A 19332-nucleotide genomic window follows, 5' to 3' on the forward strand; every position below is an offset into this window, starting at 1 on the left:
AGCAGCTTGAGTTTGATGGGCCGTATGGGCATCAGAGTGTTCTGTAGGTCCATCTCAATGGGGATCTGGTGAGAGTTGACACACAGTTAAAGTATGAAGGAACGAGTAAAACAGATGTCAGCGTTACACTATGAATGTTACCTAATACAGTGTCACTGTTACGTTCGGGTAGCATTGCACTATAAATTCAAATAAACTCAAACTCCTGGACAACCTCTCTTGGGTCGACATACATTAAAATGGCCCTATGAAGTCTCGAGGGAGTTTTGCAGAAATACAAATAGCTTTTTTTTAAATCTCACACTTCCATCATTTAGTAGGTAGCCTATACTGAGGATGATTGGCGCCTAGTACTGAAAAATGCAATCTGGGAAATTAAATGGGGAGTACATACTCATGCAGTACGCAAGTACAGAATTGTAGTATGGGGGTTCAAACCCGGGTCTCCCATGTGGAAGACACAAACGCTACTATTAAGCCAAGAGGACATCCTCAAGGTCTGAGGGCGACACTTCAGTTTACATGTCTCAGGCAGGGCTACCACATCACGCGAGTGTGATTCCAAAATCACCTCTGCTACATATAGAAACGCAACAAAGTCATAGGTACAAAATTATATTTACAATCATTGTATCATTATTTTGTCTCACCTCTGTCTCTTTGCAGACGGTGAAGTTGAACCTCTGTAGAATCTCCACCATCGCCAGTTTCAACAATACCAGAGCGAATCGCATCCCGATACAGTTCCGTGGGGCCCAACCCGAACGGCATGTAGGTGTATGGGTCGATGCTCTCCTTGTTCTCCTTACTGAACCTACACACGGAGAGTTCAGAGGAGGAGGGGTTAAAGAACATATCAATTAAATCACAGTAATATGATGGTTATACATGGTTGAAGAAACCTGTTTGTGTTTGGTCGTCGCATTTAGGTTTGTTTTATGGTTGTTTGTGGAACACTGCTCTTATCGTTGCTGTTGTGATTGATATTGTGGTTGTGGTTAAGATGTTGCCCATTCCCTCTCTGGTTTGAACTCCTCTGGGTCTTCCCACACATCGGGGTCACGGTGCAAGGTCCAGATGGGTATCATGACAACCATACCCTTGGGGATGGTGATGCCGCTGATCTCAACAGATTTCTTGGCGACTCTTTCAAGTCGATGGGGTACAACCTGAGAGACTCGTTGATCACGCTGTCTAGATAGTCTGCGTCAGAGCCTCGTACTGGAGAGGAGCCTGCACAGGGATATTACACTCACATGAGCACTAGTGATTGGTCGTTCACGTAGCCGTAGCCCAGAACTAACTCTTTTTCGTCGCAAATCTGAAGAGCTGTTAGTTTTTTGTGTTCTTTTTTTGGGAAATGAACACAGTACTGTACTTATTCTAATCTGCATAGCCTAATTTCATGACACCAATGATAGATGTACACAAGGATCAATCAGAAGTCAAAATGCCACTAAACTGGGCTGCTTTTAGTGGATTGACTGCTTGGAATACTGAATGTGCTATAGTCTATTATTTCCTATCACAGTCGACAGACTACAAGAAAACTGTCAGGTGGTTCAAATGTGAATAACTTGGTATCCATTCCATTAACTGTGGCCGGGCAGCACCGAACAGCCCAGAGAACATTACCATGGTGCTTTTGAATATTAGGTCCCTATCTGGCAAAACCTTTATTGATCTTATCTCAGAGCGAAAGCTGCACTGTAATGTTTTTATCTGAAACCTGGCTAAACATGAATGCATGTCAGTCTATTAGAAGTGGGGAAAAAATATATTTTCACTCTATTATTTATCTAGCCATGTCGCTGAGCAGATGAGAATTTCATGATGAATATGAATATGAATAGTACACCATCAACAGCTTCCTTCTGTGATAATGATTTAGTAACCAGCTTCAACACCAAACTAAGGGCAACTATCGACTCTGTAGCACCAGTCAAACTGAAAAAGGCTGTGGCCAAATTTAAAAGAATTTGCAGAAAGTCTCAGCTGACAAAAACTGCAGGTCCACCTTGATATTCTTCGAGAGCATCTTTCTGCTTTTAATAAGGCAATAAAAAAACGCCAAGACGGGATCATTTCTCAAAATTGATAATGAATCATAACAACTCAAACAGTGCTCTTTTCAACGATTGACAGCCTTATAAATCCCGCCCACAAGACACCTGGTGATCTGCTCTCCACCTACAAATGTGAGGAATTTGCAACATACTTCTGAGATAAGAGAACCAATGTTAGGTGAGGAGGATCACTCAGGCAAGACCTGAAGATGTGTTTGATGACTTGTTACCCCACCTTCCACCACATGGAAGCACTATGAACTCTTTTGCAGTGGTCATACAGAAATGCTCAGCAAAGTGGGGGTCTGTTCATCTGCACCTAAAACTACCATGGTGAAACCCCTCCTGAAGAAAAGTAACTTAGACACTTCAGTCCTTAGCGATTTTAGGCCAATCTCCAACCTTCCCTTTTTAAGCAAAAAAATAATAATTCTTGAAAAAAAGGTGTTCAAACTGTTAAATAATCTCCTTATTCCCAACTGTACCTTTGACATGTTCCAATCTGGCTTTTGTGCCGATCATAGCACTGAGATAGCACTATGTTGTTAAGTTATTAACTAGGTTCTTAATGACCTTAGAATTAATTAATTAATGCTGATGCCAAAATGCTCTTTGTCCTTGTCCTGGTCAAACTGTCTGCACACTTAAAGACACTACTTACAGTAACACTAAGCACCAGGCAAAAAAACAAGGTGTTACCATTGACTCAGATCTTAATTTTGAAACCCATATCAAGAATGTGACTAAAACACATTTGTATCACTTAAAGAAGAGTAAGTAAGTTTGCCAGAAATCTGCCATCGTGGAGAAATTCTGTCTGAAGTTGTCCAAACAACAACATCCTCCCTAATAATAATATATCCCCCCGAAATGAACTTGCAGTGTTGGACATTAGCTGTTGTGTTTCTGCATGCACACACGATTGGGAGAGGCAGCCACCAGAGAAAAGTCAGTCTACTCCCCTAGAACACCCCTGGCACTCACAACATGTTTATATGCAAACCGAATGTCAGGTAGGACACTGCATTTTAAAAAGCGTGTTTTCCGAACCAAAACAGCGTTCGTAAATGAAATATTTATTCATAAGGGATTTATTATAAGGGATCTTGTTCCCTGATCGCTACCGATTAAAGATAGTCATTACAACCGTTAGGAAGCTTTTATAAAGCTTGAATATTACATGGACCTTTACAGAACACAGCTGTAAAGGTGCAACCTTTCCTCTCCCAGGCTGACACTGAGAGACGAATGCATGCTTGTATTACTAGCAGCCTTGATTACTGTAACACTCTCCTGTCTGGTCGACCAAAGAAAGCTCTTGGCAAATGATACAAAATGCAGCAGCACGAGTCAGATGGAGAGCACATATCACACAAGTCTCTGCACTGATTACCTGTTAGTTTTATAATTTATTTTAAGATAATTGTATTAGTTTAGAAATCACTCTATGGTCATGCACACCACTGCATGTCAGACATGCTTTTAAGGTATATACCCTGTAGATCCCTCAGGTCCTCAGGTACTGGCCTTTTAACTATTCTGAAGATTCCAACAACACCTATCTACTTCCTGTTTCAAATGAATAATACTGGGCAGAAGTCTGCACAGGGATGCTACAGACACATTAGCACACTGCAAAATACTGTCACCTATCTAACCATCTGTAGGAGTCTGCAGTGCACAGCAGTTACACACTCATCAGTACCCTCTAAAACACTGTCACTATCATGTCACTATCACACTGTCACTGTCACTATCACCTGTTCCACATGAATAGTACTATATAGGAGTCTGCAGAGCGGTTACCTTGTTGGGAAACACAGTGTCTATCTCCTCCTGCAGCTTGGTCATGATGTGAGGGTTGGTTGCCAGATTGTAGGCCAGGAAGGACAGAGAGCTACTGGTGGTCTCATAGCCAGCAAAGATGAACATCATTGCCTGGGACAAGATCTCATGGTCACTCAATCCTATGATGATGGGAGAAATGGGGTGGTAGGTGTGTTTGTAGGTATAGGTGTTTGAGGCAGGTACTGTATGTGTGTGTGTTAGATGCTAGTATACAGTGTGTGTGTGTGTGTGTGTGTGTGTGTGTGTGTGTGTGTGTGTGTGTGTGTGTGTGTGTGTGTGTGTGTGTTTAAGGCAGGCACCTTTACTCTGCTCCTCTCCCTTTGAGTTGCTGTCTTTCTGCGAGTCTATCATCAGCTGCAGGAAATCTACCCGACTCTGGAAGCAGGCTTACGTCAGATCAAAATCACATGAGAACTACCAGATGCTACCAAATCTCTACAATTGTATTACACAATACTGGCTGAAGATCGTATATTTGATCAGTTATATTTACATACCTTCCTGGTGCTAGCCACGCGATTGGACTTGATCTTCTGAAAGACAGCGTAGAAGAAATCTGTGACCGAGGCAGGGAATAGGGATACCTCCATGTTTGCCATAACAGGACCCATGAAGGGGAAGAATGCTGGACGGACAGGAAATGCCACAGTTACAAACAGGAACAGGAAATACCATGATACGTGACTCCAATCCTATTCAATGCACAGCCCTGTCCAGAAACAACTCCTAGGCTCTATCCCTAGACACTTCTGTATCCAATCCACTCAGATCTCCAAGTGTCCAGCATTTAGGAACTAGAGGTTGGTTCTGGACAGGGCCCATGTGTTTGTCAAATGAGTAGAGCGCAAACCATTGGCAGTGGGGTTTATGTCAGTCTAATCAATGAAATCAATAGCTTCATTTATTAAGCACAAAATGACTGAAAGCTATATGGGGGCAGTTGTACCGACTGTGAGGAACAGTGGGCTGAAGATGTCAAACTTGAGCATTTTCTTGATGTTGGTCACAAAGGGGTAGGAGGGGTTGTGGAGGGAGTCGATGTCAACACTGAATGAAGTGCTGACGACCACATCCATACTGTATGGTCCAAAGAACCTGGAACACAACCACACAATCTCTGACCACCAGAACCACAACCACAAAATTAAAGGGGGAGTTCACTGAAATGACAAATTCACCTTATCGTCTCGGAGATAAATACTCACTCTTTTAGTTCAATGGGCTCATCGTTATCGGTCGTCTTCTTCAGATTGCTGACCAAATTACCAGAGTGCTGCTTCATGATCCCGAACATCTGAGTTGGGAAGGATACATGGATTAATATGTGCAAAACATGGGTTAATATCATGTTTGAAACAGGAATTATTTAAATGTTTATATAGCCTGAGAATATACATTCATACAGGATACATTATGTATATAGTCAAGGAATAAGTGACTCCAAAGATGAACTATTATTCTATACTCTGTCATCTGACCATTGAACTTATCGAAGATAAGATCAAATATACTTTATTGTCCCGGATGAAATTTTGTCTTGGATTAATTAATTAAAGTTGCTGCTTCACACAACAACAAACAACAATGAATACACACTATACACATAGTACAAATCACACACACACTCTCTCACACACACACACACACACACACACACACACACACACACACACACACACACACACACACACACACGCGTCAGAGTTGTTAGTCATTCATTTATTTGTGTTGTATAAAGGAATGAATGAAAGAAGGAGAGGAGAGATGGGACTGTACCTCTTTGATCCGCCCACTGGTGAAGGAGGGAGACAGGACACTGCGGATCCGTCTCCATGCATCATCCTCAGCGATAAACACGGCGTCATACAGAGGCCCGTTGAGATAGAAATTCTAGAAAAATAATAATTATTATATACTGCAAGATTAACCTAATATTAATAATGCTATAATAACAATGATATTATCTATTTAAGGAGCCCTTATGTTTTTTTCCCCATACAACAACTTCAATTTAGCGTATTACCCTCCTGTTAGTGAAAAGGGAGTAGCATTCCTTGATGAGGATGGTTTTGATCATGGCTGTGTCCATGATACACAGGATGGGCTGACGGCCATCATAGATCCTACAGACCAGCAAAAACAAAGATAGTTAGATATACACTCACAGAGCACTTTATGAGGAACACTATACTAATACTGGGTAGGGCCTCCCTTTGCTCTCAAAACAGCCTAAATTCTTCATGGCATTGATTCCACAAGATGTTGGAAACATTCCTTTGAGATTCTAGTCCATGATGACATGATTGCATTACTCAATTCCTGCAGATTTTTCAGGTTCACTTTCAAGATGTGAATCTCCTGTTCTACCACATCCCAAAGGTGTTCTATTGGATTCAGATCCTGGGAAGGCCACTGAAGAACACTGAACTCATTGTCATGTTCATGAAACCAGTTTAAGATGACTTTTGCTTTGTGACATGGTGCATTATCATGCTGGCAGTAGCCATTAGAAGATGGGTCAATTGTGGCCATGAAGGGATGCACATGGTCAGCAACAATACTTAAATAGGCTGTGGCATTCAAGCAAATATACCGTGGATAGTGACAGACAGACCCATCACAGATCCTGCACTCTTAGAAAAAAAGTGCTACCTAGAACCAAAAAGGGTTCTTCTTCCACTGTCCCTTTGAAGAAACCTTTTGGGTTCCATGTAGAACCCTTTCCACAAAACGTTATACAGTACCGTGCGTAAGTAATGGGACAGTGAAGCATTTTTTCTTCTTTTTGGATTTGAAATAAAAACTTTTTTATTTTTCCCCAACGCGGGAGAATGATGCCCGTGATGGGCCTAACCCAAAACTCAAAGAATATCTCGCTGTCCCTCTCCTTAAATATCATTCCCAACAAAGGACAAGGTGTGAGATACATTACAATAGCAAAGCAATTGACAAATGGTGAAAGCTGAAAAATCTGAAACATAGTCAAAACCTTAGGCTTGCCAAAATCAAGCACTGATGAGCTCAGCAATCGCAAATGGCTGAGGCTTTACTGCAAGATGCAAACCACTAGTTATCCTTAAAAAGGATAGTCAGGTTAGAGTTTGCTAAGAAGTACCTAAAAAGCCTGCAGAGGTGTGGAAAAAAGTCTTGTGGACAGATAAGGTGAATATTATCAGAGTGATTGCTAGAGGAAAGTTTGGAGAAAAAAGGATCTGCCCAAGGTTTACAGCATACCATCTCATCTGTGAAACATGGTGGAGGGGATGCTATGGTTTGGGCATGTATAGCTGCCACTAGAACTTGCTAACTTATCATAATTGATGATGTTACTGCTGACAGCAGCAGCAGAATGTATTCTGAAGTGTACAGAAACATCTTGTCTGGTCGAGTAAAAGCAATGCTTCCAAATTCATTGGATGGCGCTTCATCAAACAGTAAGACAATGACCCAAAACATACTGCCATTGGAGCTAGGGAGATTTTCAGGGCGAAAAAGTGGAAAGTTCTTGACTGGCCATGTCAATCTTTGGATTTAAATCCTATTGAACATGCATTTCATTTTCTGATGGTAAGATTATGGGCAAAAAGACCTCAAAAACTGAAGATGGCTGGCCTGGCAGAATATCACCAGAAAAAATACCCAGCACCTGGTGGGGTCAATGGGTCCCAGACGGTTTGCATACAAAGTAGTGTCGACCAAATACTAAATATGAGTGCATAATTTCGACCATGTATACCAATACTAGACAAAAGAAAAGAAAATAATCTAGCAAAAGCAAACTATGTTCTGACAGGGTTTGACTCATCTAATACGACATCAGATCTGGATAGGTTCCTTGATTTCCTCTGAAAGGTGACATAGGCATGAAAACATGTACACAACATCAAGAAGAAACCATTGATTAAAGCCAAATCAATTGATAGAGGCATGGCAGAAAATGTGTGTTGTCTCTTTAAAAGAAATGTTAAAAATCTCTTTGTTTTCCCTGAATGAAACAAAGCACAGGTGTTTAAAAGGCCAGCCCCACCCCTGATTACAATGATCCACACGTGGAGACAGCCAAAGCAACATAGATCAATAAGACATCGCACATGTCACACCAGAATGTGTGTTGGCAAGAGTGTGCCCTTATAGCCAGGATCCACTCACCACCTCTCTGGTCACATCTCCCTGATGTTGGTTATGAAGAACTTTATGAATGTAGTTAAATGTATTTAATATTAATTATTGCCTTGGTTTATACTCGCTTCGGAATTGTAGGACTTTTGTACGAGCAAAGTGCTGAATATCTTCTCATAGATACACTGTGCTTAGCATGTACTGCTGAAGATTATGTTAATATTATGTTAAGATTTAAGTAGTCTCGTTCCCAGACACTTCTGCCCAAATGCCCAAAAGGTCTGTTGGACCAATGCGTTAAACTTCATTGGCCTTCATTAAGCCAAGAGCAAGAGCGTCAAAAATGGGGACGGGGCATAGCCATGGGCTTTACCTCGCATCAATCATCTTCCACAGCACATTCCACACATTTCTGATAAAAAGCTACACCTTGCAGCCGTGTGATTAGCTGAAATCAAATAATAACAAATACTTTAATCAGTAACCACCCTACGGCCAGGTTTGAGTCGTCGTTATTCCAGACTTATATGCGCTGTGAGCAATAGCCTGGGGACGAGGTTAACATTTAGGTAACCTGCGAATAACCTCATGCACTAGAAAATAAAACAAACTTAATTGCTACATGGCCTGTTAATTTCCATGCTCATCTTTGATGTCAAGTTTTTAGGTTGTTTTTTTTATCAGAGGGATATTTGGCTACTTTCAAGTGCCATAATTGCCAATTAAAAATGGGTAGCCTTTTAAAAGGGGCAATCCTTCATATATCCCACAATTCAACACCAATCTGTTCTCTGGAAAAATTAATAAAACATGAAAATATTGGGTTTATGCCTTAACCATTTTTTGTAAATTTGGGGCTAGACACTTCACCCATTTTCATCACATTTACATTTACATTTTTGACATTTAGTAGATGTTTTTATCCAAAGCAACTTACAACAAGTACATTTGTCTCAAGTAAGTGAATCATCTATACATCAGTCATCATAAGTGTGGGGGGACATGCAGCGTTCGGCCTGTAGAGGGAGCTACAGGACCGTGGCCGGGGTTGTGTCGGCGAGACTTTTGTTGCACACCTGCTGCGAATTAAGTCTCGTCGGCGAATGTTTAAGATGTGTGTGCTTCTGCCATTTCGGTAGCTAGGCTGGAAACGGCGAGGAGAGCGGACAGTGGAGAGAGAGAGACGCTCTGACGAGGCTGGAAAGCCAACGAACTCTGATTGAACGATTACTGACTGTATGAATAAACGGGACCTTTCCCTCACTACACCGCTGCGTCTGCCTCTGTGTACACGAACACCACTACATTTGGCGCCCAACCTGGGACACAGAGGGAAGGCGGAATGGAGGCGCTAGCAGCGGCGATGTCGAGGATAGCGCTTGTCCTCGAGCAGCAGACGGCCCTGCAGCAGACCCAGCAGGCAACGCTGGAGGAGTTAACGGCGGCGAGGATCACGGACAGCGCCCTCCTCCAGGACTTCACCAGGGTCGGCGGGCCGGCGCCGGGGACCGGAGCGGCACCAGGTCCCCCCAAGGTCCAGTACCACCGCCCCCAGAACCTCAAGACCGCCGTGGGACTGGCTGAGGACCATCTCTCCCTCCCACCGCGGGGGCCACAACGACCAACCCCGGCCCCGCGGCAAGGGGGGGGGGGCCGACGCCCAGGAGGAACCGAGGGAGCGGAAGGAGAGAGGCCGGCGCCCGCCCCAAGGTCGAGATGGCAGGGGCGCACCTATCCAGAACCGACCCCGGCCCCACAGGGAGCACCTCGAGCGACAGGGGGGGTGTGTTGGCGGTGCGGACGGCCGGGCCACGTGCAGGCCGAGTGTCAGGCGATGGACGTGGGACAGGTCGTCCGCATCGGCGACATACCGGGCCCTCCCCCCGGACCAGGAGCGGCGTATCGTATTCCGGTAAGGATACAACATGATACGCACCAGGCATTCTTGGATTCGGGCTGCATGCAGTCCATGATCCAGGAGCGCCTGGTTCGGCCGGGGGCATTGTTGAAGGCATCGAGGGTGCGGGTGAGGTGTGTGCATGGGGACATTCACGAATATCCGGTGGTCGCTATCGAAATTCATTTTGAGGGGAAAAACCATAGTGTACAGGCGGCGGTTAGCCCACGCCTCACGCATCCCCTGATTCTAGGCGTGGATTGGGAGGGGTTTCCTCAAGCGGTAAAGAGGGCTACCGGGATGCGTGCACGACAGCTAGGGAGGTGTGTGGCGTGTAATGTGCTCTGTGCCGAGGCTCGTGACGAGACCCTAAGATCAGCCTTTGACCAAGTGATAGCAATTGATGGTACTTTGATACGGCCAGACACGGTGCGCGCCTACCCCTATTTCGCGATTATCAGCGACAGGTTATATCGAGTAAGTCGTGACTCACATAGTCAGGAGGAAGTAACCCAGTTGTTGGTTCCCCGCAGCCGCCGCGAAATGGTCTTCCAGGCGGCTCATTTCAACCCCATGGCGGGCCATCTAGTGTATGACAAAACACTGCACCGTATAATGGCTCGATTTTATTGGCCGGGGATTCGGGCAGAGGTCCGTAGGTGGTGCGCTTCCTGTCGGGAATGTCAGTTAGTAAATCCCCCGGCCATTCCACGGGCCCCCTTGCGGCCCTTACCATTGGTCGAGAACCCGTTCGACCGCATTGCGATGGATATTATCGGGCCATTTGACCGGAGCACACAGGGTTATCGATTTGTGTTGGTCTTGATAGATTACGCTACCCGATACCCCGAGGCAATACCTCTGCGCAATATCTCTGCCAGGAGTGTAGCGCAAGCATTGTTTCAAGTCATCTCCCGCGTGGGAATCCCGAAAGAGATTCTCACCGATCAGGGCACTAATTTTATAATATAAATTTTACAATAACAATAACAATAATAATAACAATAACAACAATAATAATAACAGTAACAATAATCTTTAAAAAAATATATAATAATAATCTGCATTTCAATCATATCAAATGAAAATGTAGGGCAATGGATGACCATTTATTTAGGAATACATCTACTTTCAGTTGTAATAATGCTGTTGTATATTCCATGTTGTAAACGTTTTGGATTCTTTCCCTCCATTGTGTAATTGTTGGAGGGTGTGGCCTCAGCCAGGAGGCTGTGATTACCTTATTCGCTATTAAAAAGAGGATTCTCAGCAAGTATGTTTGACTGTTCTCTTCAAGATCAGTTGGCAGTACCCCTAGTATAAAGTGTAATGGTTTAAGAGGTAAATCTATATGGAGACATTTTTTTATTTCTTTTTGTACATTTTGCCAGTATTCTGATATCTTTGGGCAGTCCCAAAATATATGTGTGTGATCTCCCACCAAGTCACAACCCCTCCAGCAATGATCTGAGGTGTTGCTCCATTTTGATGTTATAAGTGGAGTTCTAAAGTATCTCATTTTCATTTTCCATCCAAATTCCTTCCAGTTTGGACTACTGGATATCCTATGTCCCTGTCTGCATGAAGTCTCCCATTGCTCATCTGGGATTATTGTGTTCATTTCTAGTTCCCATTTTTCTTTAATATCTAAGTTATCTTCTTTTAACTCTTCCTGCAATATCTTGTAAATATGTGATATGAACTTTGTCTTCACTATTCCTTTAGTTGTTGATATGAAGAGGTGTTCCAATTTTGTTGGTAAGGAACAGAGCTGTTCCCATTCTTTATGACTTTGTAGATAGTGTCTAATTTGTAAGTACCTAAAGAAGTCTTGGTTTGGTAAATCATATTCCTCTTTGAGCTGTTCAAATGATTTTAGGACTGCTCCGTCAAACAGCTGGTCCAAAACCACTAAACCCCTTTCCTTCCATTTTAGGAATCCCTTGTCCAGCCTAGATGGAGAGAACTCACAGTTGTTTGCTATCATTATAGCTCTGGAAATGGTCATGGGAAGTTGTAGTTTTTTCCTCAAGATTGACCATATTTTTAAGGTGTTCTTGCTCCATACATTAGCAATTTTCTTTTTCCCCCATATGTCTTGGTTTAAGAATGGTATTGAATCTAAAGGCAAATTTGGGCATTCACTCTGTTCCATTCCCACCCATATAGTGTCAGTGTCTTGGGATATCCAAGCAATCATTGATCTGAGTTGGGCTGCCCAATAATATTTTTTCAGGCTAGGTAAGTCCAGGCCTCCCCTGTCTTTTGGGCAGAGTAGTCTTTTAAATTTAAGTCTGGGTCGCTTGCTTTGCCAAATAAACTTGGACAGCCATTTATCCAATATAGTAAAGGTGGAAGCAGGAACATAGATAGGTAGTGATTGGAAGAGAAAAAGCAATCTTGGCAGAATCTTCATTCTTATCGTTTCTATTCTTGAGTGGTAGAATTTCCCATCTTGTAAGGTCCCCTTTTATGTGGCCCATCAATTTCCCATAGTTGGCTTTAAACAATTGATAGGTCAGTTGTTATAGTAATTCCCAAGTATCTAAATCCTTGAGACCAGTGGAAATCAAGCCTTCCTGACATTTGAATTGGCCATTGTCCAACTAACATCATTGCCTCTGATTTTGATTGGTTGATTTGATAACCAGAGAGTTCTCCATAATTCTTTATAGTGTCCATCAGTGCAGGGACCGAAAGGACTATCAGTAATATCCCACTGTAGACAAGTGTTTGTGTTGTGGAAGATGCTAGTTTAGCTTGTACTATTGGCTTTCATGGTGATTATGTAAACTTACCTTTTATTTCTTCATGTGAGACCATACTAGCATTATATAAGAACACATTGGGTATTCTTGGTTATGTTAGCTAAGAGAGGATACTATATTTCAATGTTAATACAACACATTGTAGCTATATGTCGCTATTTCTTTGTTAGATCATCTCTGTGATGTATGGCAAGGCAATGTGTGGATGTGAAACCATATCATTGATTATTGTTTCTCTTTCTCAGTTTCACTCTTTCTAAGTCAATAAACCTGAAGTCAGACTGACATTCTGTCTCCAGACTCTTGGGAGGTGTTTAGAGGTGTTCAGCTATGTATGAGGACAGAACAGGTTTGTTTCTTTCTTTGTCGCCACAGCCTACCTGAGTATTGCTGCTGACCATGTCCATCCCTTTATGACCACAGTGTACCCATCTTCTGATGGCTACTTCCAGCAGGATAACGTGCCATGTCACAAAGCTCAAATAATCTCAAACTGGTTTCTTGAACATGACAATGAGTGACACTGTACTCCAATGGCCTCCACAGCCACCAGATCTCAATTCAATTGAGCACCTTTGGGATGTGGTGAAACGGGAGATTCACATCATGGAGGTGCAGCCTACAAATCTGCAGCAACTGCGTGATGCTATCATGTCAAAATGGACCAAAATCTCTGAGGAATGTTTCCAGCACCTTGTTGAATCTATGCCACAAAGAATTAAGGCAGTTCTGAAGGCAAAAGGGATTCCAACCCGGTACTAGCAAGGTGTACCTAATAAAGAGGCCGGTGAGTGTATGTGTGCGCTCTACAAACATTATAAACCATAACTTACTGCATGAATACTTTATTCAGGTATGGCCATTCAGAATAAATATGGCTTAAGCCACGCTGCTGACTTGGTTTTTGTTGTAGGCTTATTGTTTCACATTTTTTCTACTCAAGCTACTTTTTATACATATTTTTGCTGTTAGTCTCCTCTTACCTTTTGAATTCTCCTGACTGTTAATACACAGTTCATTTCAGCAAATTACCATTGTCCAGCTGTGGATAGACATCTGAGGAAGGAACATAAAGAGAGAGGTCCTGCTCAATGTAAATCAATCAATCAACCAACCTATCAATGAATCTACAATCTAAACTGTTGAATCTATCAAAACAGTTTTCCATTAGCCCACCTTTGCATTGTGTTCGCTGTCTACTCTGCCAAGTGTGGCTGTTGGGTATTGAACTCGGGTCTGTTTACCCTTGGAAAAGACGGGAAAACTGTAGATAGATACAGAGGTAAGAAAGTGAACCAGATGAACAAAAAAGAAACACTAGAATTGTAACTCAAAATGATCCAAAAATCTCAAGTAAGTGTGATGGCACTTCTCTCCTGTTCACTAATTACCTTTTCACTGTGACTAAAGCTTTGTTCCCTTGTTTTCTCCACTCCCTTTATTACTCCTCTTCACAGTATATTAAAAAAAATGTCTCATTTCTATTTTTGGCATCTGTCCATTATTCTTCATCAGTCTGGGGAATCTCTTTCTTTTTGTCATACGATATTTTGGTTGTTTTCTGGGTCTTTTAAAGCCATAGTCCACCCATTCAATCATTATTGTATGTTTTTCTTATTTTGGTTCAAGACTATGCATCTGTAACCTTTGATAAGCCTTCATCACTTTGTTACAGTACTTGGTTTGAGGTTACTTTTGATTGACGTTGGCATGAAATATAATGTGGGAAACATTGATTTCCGTTGATGGCAGTGAATGACAATGTCAGCCAGCGATGGCTGTAGCAAAGTAAAGAAGGCTTATTATAGGTTGTAGTCACTCCTGGCCCACACCACGACTAGACTATTTCCATTATTAGACCAAGATGAACGAAAGTTCATCCAAATGTTGTCAATCTCTTTAATAGCTGCCTTATACTCCACAGACAGTTTTTCCTCTCCATGTTTTTGTTTTCTTTCGCTAGTATCTTCCTCATCTGCCCATGTTTCATCAGTGTGGAGATCCGCTTTCTTCTCCTCATCCCCCTTTTGATATTTTTTCATGTCACCTGTTTGGACACTTTCACTGTCATGACTATGATGCTGGCTGGAAATCGAGTGCAGATGCTTCAAGAAAATGGAAAAACAGACAAAGTGGTACTGTTAAACAAAAAAACAACAACTATTTTATCAGAAAAAAGACTGATCATATGTATACTTTTTTTCGGCCTGATACATATGAAAGCATTCAAAGATATCTTACTTACTCATCTAACCTCTTCGCAAACAATGTTGCTGTGCTAACTGCTCAACTCTGACCTTCTAGAATATCGCAGAGCTGGCTTGGATTAGAAGAAGTTTATTTTTCCAGAAGGTACTTTTGTTTATGGTGTCAGGTGCATAAAGGCAATATTAATCAGACACATTTAAGCACATTAACATTGCATAAAGTAACGGTACATTACATCTCCAAAATACAGTACATAGTCAAAAGCAGTACATTTACATCAACCCACTACAATAAAGTAGCTAAATAATAAAGAGTTTGACCTGCAACTCACTCTACGAGCACCATTGAACTGATGATCAGCTCAGAATGTGAATGAAAAATGTGTAGGTCTACATTCCATGCATTTGCCCAGTACCTTTTCTCTAATATTAGGTATGAAAATATGACTTTCAATGTAACAATTTACATCTCCAATAACAGCTTATTCCCTACAGTATTATAGTGAACTGCATGTGTAAAAGCAGTGTGCTATATGTGTAATGCCATTTAAAATTTTACCTACAGTAGGTTACCATGGTAGCCGGCGTCAAATGGTCACCACTTGTGTGATATCACTGTGTTACAACATTCTGTCATATTTGTTGTACTGTATCTCGCATCTCCTAGCAATAATAACCATGGCACCTCTGATGATGTCACTGTGACATCATGAAATGTAACAGTGGCACGCAGGTTCATTCCACGCTGAACATTTTAAATTACTATAGCCATGTATACAACCATGCACTAGGCTGGGCCTGCATCGGCCTTCAATAAAACCACCTCCAATGCCCTCAGTAATGCTGACATTTTAGTGGCAAACACATATTGATAGATCTTACCATAAGTCAGCCCAAAACAAATACACACCCTATCTACAACTATCTGTTAGCAAACACTTTTCCAGCTTTCTCTTTGTACTACCAATGTATTATATAGCAAACAAAATGTTCATGGAACACTCGTAAGTCTTTTTAGAGATATTTCTTTCAAAAAAGCATATTAACGCAAGTTGTTCAGAAACAATGATTACAAATTCCAGATTGCATCAAATCTAACAATGGTTAAATACATGCTTCTTACCAATTAATTGATTTATTAATGTTAATGCACACCAAGACACAACTTGAATATTTTCTGTGCACAATACTGTACAACTTAGCAGGACATTATATCATTTTGATAACAATCATTGCTTTTTCAGTGAAACATTTGGAACATTTGGTCAATGGTCAGTCTTTCTCCAACTACCTGACTACCAGAATGTTCACATACCCAAGACTCTATCCCTATGGCATTGTTTGTGACATCATATCATTGTGACATCACATCAAACTGTACTTGTGCCTGTAAAGATGCAGTTTGGGTATTTTCTCTGTAGTTACTGTAACTGTATTAATCCAAGGGCTGAGATTGGTGGAACTCACATTGCAGTATTTATGCAAAAGCTCTTTTATTACATTAGCAAATTAAATCCAAAAGTAGTTTGGGGTACTGTAGAAACCATTTACCACTGCCATAAGACCACCTCACAGGTTGATGATTTCAGTTCTCATAATTTGTACAAGTGATATATACACCAAGGAAATACACCACTCGTAAAATATACCACTTGTCCTGATTTAGTGCTATCTCAAACCTAGACGTGTTGATCCTTTGATTGCTTTTGATTGAATTAGTAGGATAGAGAGGGTGAATAGTGTCTTTTTGGTTTTGTTTTCAAATTCATGCATATTACCCTAACCCCAAAAACAAGAGAAATACATGTTGCTCACCATTAATTACTTATGGAAATTCACACCAAAGACAACATTTTTATAACAATTAAGGCCTTTTGACTGAAATGTTTGTAAAATGTTGTACAGAGGACTTACCAATGCTGAGTCTTTCTCCATCTACCTGATGCCCGGGAAGTTCACATACCCAATACTACCCTATGGCAACCCATGTATGATGTCATCGTATGGAACATCACATAATTGTGATATCATATCAAGCTGTAACACATGTGTTTGAGCCTATGGAGTTGTGTTGTGTAGATTGTCTCTCTAATTAGTAATGTAAGGGCTGCATTTGATGGATGTGTGTTCAAAGTAGCTCTTTTTCACATGTTATAATAAAATCAATGACATAATCAAAACAAAGTTTTCAGGTATAGTAAAAACAAACTTCCACTGTCATTAGACTGCCCTCAAGTATATGATTCCAGTTCTCAGAATGAGCCATGAGTCAGGAAATGTGGTGTTTTACAAACAGTTTTAACCATCATTTGCGATGCTTTTTTCTTTTCTTTTTTTAAATGACGGCAACAAAATCTGCGATGGCCCTACATCCAGTTACATTTTTGAAGTCCCTCTGTATCAGAAGAGGTTTTATGCTCTCATCTTTAAACCCAGATGAACATGTATTTTAATCTGAACTGTCCTAGACTATTAAATATAACGTAGATGTTTCACTTTAAATGGTGACTGACTACGACTTGAGTTTGTTTTGTGTGAATCTCAACTCTCAAGACCATTATTGACCAACTCAATGACACTGAATCACCTTCATGATCACATTACTGGACACATGTAGGCCAACTGCTCATTTTAAAATCTAAAATAATCTTTGTCATGATGGCCATTTAGGATGGAACGGGACTCGCCAATAAGAAACCAACTCCAGACTTGATGAGGGGAGAGGAGGAGGGTGAGACTTGAGTGCAGGGGAGAGGAAGAGGAGGAGGAGGGTGAGACTTGACTGGGTAAGGGGAGAGGAGGAGGAGGAGGGTGAGAAGAGAGGAGGAGGGTGAGACTTGACTAGGTGAGGGGAGAGGAGGAGGAGGGTGAGACTTGACTAAGTTATGTGCAATTCTCCAGGGGAAGGAGAAGGACTGGAGAGGAGGGGAAGCCCAACGGGCCTGCCGAGCCAGAGAAGAGCCACTCCAACAGCAGCACGCTGTCCGACTGGCAGGACAACATTATCTTCGTCAACAAGTTCTTCCACCAGGTACAGATGTGCAGAAGTACCATGGGCTCAAGTTGTTATCGTTTAATGTTGTCTAAAAATATGAAGAGTAACGTTTTTAGACGTTTTAGAAGAGTTACCAGATTAAACAAATGAAACAAACCTACAATTCACATGTCGTATTTTCACTGTAGAAAGATATGATATGACAGAAATATGATTTCCTCACGGTCACCACTTGCTTTTGAATGTAGTATTGATCTGAATGACCCTATGAGATGAGTTCTATTGGACTGTCCTCTAGTGGACGGACTGTATCACTCCATCGAAGACACATTCTTAGAAATTTGACTCCAACACACTCATTCTCAGGATGAAAATAGAGATCATGTGTGTGTGCAGTCAGGAGAAGGAGAGGAACAACCTCCTGGAATTATATTATATAATTATAATTATATAATAATTATAATTCTAATGTATTATCATAATACATTATAATACATAACGTATATTCTAGTAAATCTCCTGATGTCTCTATCTTCCCCCTGCAGGCCTTCCTGTTGCCGTCCTGCGAGGCATCAGCGACCCGCAAGGTGATCAAGGTGTACAGGAAGTTGATCCTGCAGGAGCAGCCCACCTTCATAATGGAGCCGGAGAAGAGCAGCTAGGACGAGGTGGAGGAGACCCAGAGCAGCTGCTCACCACGGAGATGGACAGCACGCATGTACAGGTGAGGACCGAACACACGCCACACACCACACACACACACACAGATGATGTTGTCTCAAACATGCACTTACTTAGGGTTAGCACTGCCTATATAAATAGATAATAACAAGTATATATATATATATATATATGCTGGGGACATGTAATAAATTAGTAATAAGCATAGTGAAAAGACAATTATACATAAAAGGAGGTAAAACCCCCATAATAAAGTGGGCATGCGTAAGTGCTGTGATATATTAACAAACATTTTAGAAAAAGGTAGACGGTAATAAGTGCTGATGACCTACAATTCGAGAAAATCACACACTATATATACATACATATGTAAACCACACACAGAGACAAATAAATATGAAAGTGCTGAAGTATAATACATGCTGTAGTATAATAAATACAAATATATATATATATATATATATATATATATATATATATATATATATATATATATATATATATATAATATATATACATTCAACAAACACTTGATTAGCAACACCTGTACACATTCTCATGGTGGAGGTGGTGTAATGGTGTGGGGAATGTTTTTTTGGCACACTTTGGGCCTGTTAATACCAATCAATCATATTGCTTGAATGCCACAGCCTATTTGAGTATTGTTGCTGACCATGTGCATGCCTTCATGGCCACAATTTACCCATCTTCTAATGGCTACTTCCAGCATGCTAATGCACCATGTCGCAAA

General features: G+C 41.4%; 1 pseudogene across 1 annotated transcript; it reads right to left on the minus strand.

Annotated features, from left to right (window-relative positions):
• Window positions 1–599: 599 nt before the first annotated feature.
• On the minus strand, window positions 600–18537 carry LOC310824098 (cytochrome P450 3A27-like; annotated as a pseudogene). Its single transcript has 4 exons — window positions 18459–18537; window positions 3873–4033; window positions 1018–1233; window positions 600–814 (listed from the first exon to the last, which is right to left on the minus strand). The product of its transcript is annotated as a cytochrome P450 3A27-like (transcript).
• Between the last annotated feature and the right edge of the window lie 795 nt (window positions 18538–19332).

The sequence above is a fragment of the Argentina silus genome (assembly GCF_951799395.1).
Source record: "Argentina silus genome assembly, chromosome: Y".
NCBI lineage: Eukaryota > Metazoa > Chordata > Actinopteri > Argentiniformes > Argentinidae > Argentina > Argentina silus.